Raw genomic sequence first — 7,374 nt, forward strand, 5'->3', positions numbered from 1 at the left:
AAAATCGTTCTGTTTTTAGGTCAGTAGGGATGTCACTAGAACTGATACTTCGGTGCCAAGTCGATGGCTAAATTCTAGTAGCGTGACAGTACTTGTTTTTAACCGGAACCAAGGGGACTGGAGACTAACGGCATCTCAAATCCAAAAAGGAAGCAGTAACTCATTGTTGACGTGTCCAGGGGACACTAGCTCAAAGTGTTTCTTGTTTTCTTTTTGTTATTTACCCTGTCATCAAAATGAGCATCAAGAATCATGGAAGTTTACATGTTCCAATAACAAGAGACGCGTTGCCTCATGTCGCAATGTGTCATTGTGCCCAAAGTGACAGCTTAGGAACAAATCATTTTCAAACAGCTCTTTTTTAATATGACCTATTGCTACCAGGTCGGTATGGGTACCGAAACCCGGTATTAAACAGGCACTGATGCTAAATGCCTAAACACGGTCGTATTGATAGACTTGTTATCAGTTATGTTAATGATACTTGAAAGGGTTTTGATGTAATTTATTATCAAGCTACAGCATTTCCTCTGCTAAGGGAACCAAACCAATAAGGAGCATTAATATGAGTAGTAGTATCGACAAAATCCTAACAATACCCATCCTTACTACCGGACCACAGACAAAATCTCCCAAATCTCCCAAATCTCCCTGGACGCCAGAAATATCACCTGCCTCTGGCAACATGACCTGCCCATGTTTCCAGTTATCTATTTTCTCATTCTTTGCATGTCCTTACAACAGGGACTTCTGGCTGTTCCAAGGTTAAGGCTGAAAACTTAAGGTGACTGAGCATTTGCTGTTGTAAAATCAAAACGTGTTTTTGAAAGAGCTATAAATACACTCTACTTCCATACTTTCTAGATGGTTATAAATCGTTTTCTCCTTTAGTTTGACCATTCAGGTTTTCTGTGGAGCCAAATACGTATCGAGGCCAATAGTTTTGATCATTTGAAAAAAAATCTTTTTTTAACTGAAAGTTTTACAACAATGTATTCAAACTAGAAATAAGTGTAGGAAAGGTTTGTTTGGGTTAAATATAACGTTGATTCAGTTCTGGAATTGTTTTGCAGAAAATATTGTTTTCATTTTTCACTTTCATATATATTTTGATATTTGAGGTCTTACATTTTTCAGTTGCAGATTTTGTATTTTCAGATTGAGATGTTATTTTTTTACAGTTTCAAATCGTATTTTTTCTGTTTCAAATCTTTTTTTACAGTTTTAAATCTTTTTTATTTTCAGTTTTAATATTTTTTCAGTTTCAGACGCATGGCGTTGATCTGGCGTGGCATCAACTGAGAGGGGCGTCTAATAATGAGGGACAGCATGACAAAGACGGCTGAGGACCTTTCTCAACCACGTTGCCTTCAGGAAACATAGGTACTGCAAGAATGATCACTCAACACTTTTTATACACCATATTCACGTGATTGTAGCGAGAAAGCAAAAACTGCGAGACTCGCAATTATAGAAACTTGATCGGTGTTTCATCAAATCCAACATAACTTTCATTGTGATTGCCTTGGTGGAAATTTGTTATTGCTCCAATAACCGGATTTTACGCATATTTAGTGTCTATTGTTGCTTTTGTCACTTTGTGTAAAATATCACTACTTCATTCATTCACGATTATTCTGAATTACTATTATTCAGGTTCATAAAAGGTGATATATTTTTATCTCTTTTTCTTAGATTACATTGTAAGCACAGACTCATTCTCTCACGCTCAAACTTTTAGCAATTGGTCTAATGATTTCAGTTCTTCTTTCATGTTTCTTGCGGCAAGAGCAGTTGTTGAAGCAAGATCAGATTACTTTTTCTGTGCAGCCATCTATCGTTTTAATGTGGCTCCATCAATAATCATCGGAGAGTACCTGCAAATTAGACTGCGCACATCGATCCAAAAGCTGCAGAAAGTCCTGCAGATCACCCGCACACTCATTATAGAAAGGCTGTATCTCAAACTTTTATCTCTTAAGTCAACCTGCATAGTGTTCAGATAATGGCCTACCATATTTGGTCCATCATATGTTGAATACCTCCGGTCTTATTACCATGAAAGGAAGTTTAATCTATATTCTTGTCAGAACACATTCCTTTATATCACACTATTATTCGACTCTTGCTCTCCCCGTATCTTCTCATTCATACTTTTTTTTCTTTTTACATGCCGTCTCCTTTATTTAATCTTATTTCAGTCTCTCTCTGTAATTCTAGGCCTCTATATGCCCTATCTGATGTGCTTGCTCCCTCAGTTCAATTTCTTCATTTAAACCTATTTCATTCTCTCTTTGTAATTCTCTTCCTATCTCTTCTGTACCTTCATGTATTTGATCACAATCCCTCCTCCCTCCTCTGTGTAATCGGGCTATCAGCTATGGAGTATGACTGTGCCTCTGTGTCATTTTGGTAAATGCTCAGCTGTCTGATTAAATAATCAACAGCTCTCTGTTTTACGCCTCCCATCTGTATTTATATTCTAAGTGTATTCATATGTTGAATCAAACAAGGGGAGAAGAGTCAATAGGAGATGTTTCGAGTGGAGTTAGGGGTGTGGAAGTGGGCGGGGCACTCATTTAACTCATCATGGAACAACTGATGAATGTGTAGCTTCATATCCCGCTATAGATGATTCCGACACTGCCACTGTTTAATCATCAGCTGATTAACCATTACATTCTCCCTCCCAATTTGTCAAATACAGACGCTTGGTCCTACGCTTCAGAATATGACTCTCCAGGTTACCCTCTCATGTTAGTTTTGGGCTTCAAAACAGATTGTTGTTTGGGTTAAAATATGTACCTTTGTTAGGTAAACACAAAAAAACACTTTCTCAAAAGAAATTGGTCAAGTTGTTCAGCCTTCACAGGTGTGATAAAAATCTAAACAGTTAGGTTTGAAATGGTAACTCCAATGCAACCCGGAGGACATATCAAATCAGAAAAACAATATATGAGTGTGTAGTATTATTCTGAGTGCAATCTGAACAATGGTGTATATTGAATTATATCACAACATACAAGGCTAACTAGTAGTACTGTGCATTTTTAATTTGAAAAATGAAATACCTAAATATATAATGATCTCTCCAAATTGCCAACAGTCCAAGCCTTGTTCTCCAGCAGTAGGCACAAGTAAGATGCACCGTCTGTCACTCTGTCCTCAGCTGTTCGTCCAGTTTCGTCAGTAAACTATAGGCAATCGTTGTTCACTTTTTTAACAAAAAGTGGACACAAGACAAGCCATGTATAACGGATAATCATACCACCAAACTGTCAGAAAGGTGATGTGCAGAAGCATTGGGGATTTGACAACACAGATGGTGTGGAGATTGTGGAGAAAGGCAAGACTGTTCACTGCCTTTTAGAAATGTGTATACATATCCAAAATGTGGATTATCAGCATGGGAAATATATATGAGAGTTTAATAAAATACCTTGCAATCACCAGCTCTTTAATTGAATGATTCAATTGAAGTGACATTTGAATATGGCATGGATTCATAAGGTCCATTCATAAGGTCATGATAATAACACCGGCAAACAGTAACTGGTCCCCAGCATGTAATGCGTGTCCTTAAATCAAGACCACGTAATTATGGTGACCCTGGATCCTGGACATGCACAGCTATCTCTTTAAGTGAAGAAAATGAGAAAGAGCCACATACTGCGACTGAGGTGTTTGACCCAAAGTACTTAGTGTGGTGAATAATTTATTGGCAGTTTCAGAGAAAGGCTTTTAGAATGTTCAGTGTTTTTTCAGAAGGAAAAACATTTCCCCCTGTTCAGAGGAGATTATTTATAGTTCTGATGATAACTTGTGCTGTAACTATGCTCAAGTCAAAACAAATCTTCCCATTCAGTATTACATATCACAACTATATGCAAGTACAGGCTCTATACAGGCAGGGAAAACAAAGTGTGTAGTAAATCTTAATCTGCAGTGAAAAAGTGAACTGGCATGTAGAGGAGAAAGTACAGAAAAAGTAGCTAATAACTGATCGCTGAGCGACAGAGAGATTATTTCTTCTCCCTATCATTTAGTCTCTCAGTACTTGAGGTACCTTTAACCACAGGAGATTACTACTTCTAAGAGTAATGCCTGAGGTCGCACCACCTTTTCATCTTTTTCTACAGGGCCAGATGTGGCGCTTGAAGTGTCTTTGATGTGCTCTACTCATGGTACCTGAAAGCGAAACTCAAGGTCAAACAAAGGAATTGGTGATTATAACTCCGGCAGGTTAGGAAGAAGCTTTTTTTTTTCTAAAGCTGAAGCTTTTTGATGCATGGATTTATTGTGCTCCTCTGGTGTCCTCCAGACTTATTAAAGCACAGGAGTGATGTCTTCTTTGAGACATCTCTAAAATATTTACTTCTTATGACGGTGTTCAGTGATGCCAAGATTGCTACAGTACTTGACAAAAACCAGAGAAATCTAAATAGCGCCAGCAAGCACACATCAAATTCACACAGCAAAACACTGCTGTCAGTTTCATTGTAAATTCACATTCTGATATTTTGAGAAAACCAAACAACGCGCGAGGCACATCTATAAATAATGTGGGGAAAAAAATACAGATTAGTTGAGGGCTGTTTACTTGATTTTTTGCTAAATTCTTTTGATGAAGCTTTCAGTCTACGCAACAATATTTGTCTGCCTCTCAGTGCTGGCATCAAAGCAACAACCCTTATCATCATGTCATACGCTCACTGTCATTATTCATTCACATAAGTGACAGCTTGCCATTTTGTTTCCATAACAATTGGGAGGGCATAAATTATCTACTTCATAGTGCCACAGCTTTTAAACCAAGTTGCTGTGTTTCACTATGTGTAGTGCACGAACCATGAAAAACGTGCTGAAAGTATACTTGTATAAAGCAAATGTGAATTAAGTATACTTTCAGTTCTCACAGTTCTTTTTTACTTATATCCTCATGTGCAATGTATGTTCTTCTCAAAATTGTACACATTGTGATACAGTCCACATGATGCCCATTTGAACAGCTAATGCAGTTGGAAAATTGTTATGGAAATAAGATGGCAGATCTGTTGTGGGAAGGTGTGGGATCAAGCACTCCATTCAGTAGTGCCAATGTGTTCCAGTCTTAAACTGACTTTACTTCCATTGTCAAGTGACAGGAACTAAGTTCAGAAATGTTCAAATACTACAAACAAGACTTAACAGATTTATTTATTGTTTGGGCAACTTGGAGGTAGCGGGAAAGAAAGCTGTACACACATTAGTGAGATATGTTGAGCTGTTTAGTCGATAAAGCTAACTTGTTAGCAAACAGTTGCATATTTACGCAGCCAACAGATGATCTGCAACATTTGCGTTAATTTGGAGTCGAGTTTTTGGCCACCTGATAAACCTAGGTCCTTCTGGTTATGTAATATTCACTTTCACATTTTAGCTCTGCATTTTGGTCTACACCAACTCCTGAGGGAAATATCTGTCTGCCTTTTTTGTTGTTGAGCAATGATGTGCAGTGAGTGCAAACAGAAATATGAGCTGAAACATGCCGTTATGCTCCACAGAGTTCTGGAAGTGCAGAGTTGGTTTTGTCACTACGAGAGTCCCGGTTTACACACACAAATGTAGTCAGGTTTTAGATATAAAAAAATATGGATTATGCCTGCTTTAAATATTATAATATACTATAGACAAGTTCATGAGGCACAAATTACAGTACAATTTAATATCAAGGTTATACGTTTTGCCATTATTACATATGACATCCACAATAGCAACAGTTTTTTTTCAAAATAACTGTAAAACATACTAATTGATATGCTTATTGTTAACAAATTCAATGTGGTCACCATAGACCATAGTCAATGTGACAGCTCCCCAAAAGTTGTGCCAAAACATCTCAGGTGGATGTATGGGTGGGACTCCAGCCCCCTGATCACTACTGCACAGGCTCCAAATGATGTCAAATTATGGCACCTACCGTATCTGGGATATTTAGGCTTCCCTTTTGTACAGCGGGAGGAAGTGGAGATGCATCGTACATCAATAGGAGAAGAGAAACGAGAAACGTTTTTGCTACGACCAACAGCTCTACAGCTTGTTTTGCCTGTCAGATGGTCGGTCCACACAAGTCCACACCCTTTTGCGGCCACCGTTTTTGCTCAAGGATGCTGAAATTTGCCATGAAAGTGTTTTGTGAGGTTATGTGCGTGTGCAAATGCATGGACGCGGGGATGAATGCGCATACGTGTTTGCAGCTTTTGCGAATTTGTGCTTGTTTACTAGATATTCCTGGAGGACCCTGTTCATACTGACGTGTGACGTGTGTGATTAAATGCACGCGGTATATCTGTTGTATATGGTAATGTGGGCTGAATGAGGTCAAATATTGCCCAATGCAAGCACAAACTTAAGGAAAATGTCAAAAACATTGCATAATGACAACAGAAATAATATTCTGTATCTGCTTGTCCCTACAGTTCATCACAGCACACACATACATATTCTGAGTGCAGTATTTAGACACATTTCTTTGGTAGCATTATTAAAAATAATTAGATTTTTTCTTGATGTGTGGTGCATTATTTTTGCGCAGTCATGCCAAATCAAAGTTTCACACATCAATTGCAAATATCTGCTGTGTCTATCAATTGCAAATATCTGCTGTGTCTATCTCTCAGATCTTTTGTCCTCGTTTTTTGGGGCCTCCCTGTGTGTCTGACCCCCCCCTCGTATGTCTGCCTGTGTCCGTCTGTCTGTATGACACAGTCTGTCAGCTGGTCTGCGCCTTAATGGCAGCCCCTGTCAAATCAGTCTTGGTTTAAGTTATTTAGTCCCTCTCAGTCTGTCAACTGGTTGTTGTCATAAGCAACTGCCTTCTGGGAAAGTTGACCATTTTCTTGACCCGTCTTGAATAGCTCCCGCTGTTGCACTTTCTCTTGAAGACAGCCATGACATCTGATGGCAACGTTCCTGAAAATTGTGTTATTGCAGTTTCTGCAATGGTGAAAAGAAAGTGGAATCAGTCGAAACAATGCTTCATATGGAAATGGGATCTTATTACAGTGGCAATTAAAAAACAAGGGCTGTCAAACTTAACCCACTAATAACATGTTAATGCTAATTAATTTTAATGCCACTAATTTCTTTGACACATTAACGCATGTCTGCGTGAAATCGTTCGGATCACATCTAACGACTGATATGAATTGCGTATGAGAGCCACCACCGTTAAAAGATACACTTGTATGAAGGCCAGAAAGCAAATGTGGCGGGAAAGTTGGGACAAACAACAATGCTTGCGCTCACTGAAGACTATTTGACTTCCCTCAGCAAGTTACGTCAAGGTGATAGCACATCATTTTGAATTGCAGTGGAAACTTCGGTTGCGTGCAA

The sequence above is a fragment of the Anarrhichthys ocellatus genome, unplaced genomic scaffold, assembly GCF_004355925.1.
Source record: "Anarrhichthys ocellatus isolate YVR2014 unplaced genomic scaffold, GSC_Weel_1.0 scaffold23, whole genome shotgun sequence".
Lineage (NCBI taxonomy): Eukaryota > Metazoa > Chordata > Actinopteri > Perciformes > Anarhichadidae > Anarrhichthys > Anarrhichthys ocellatus.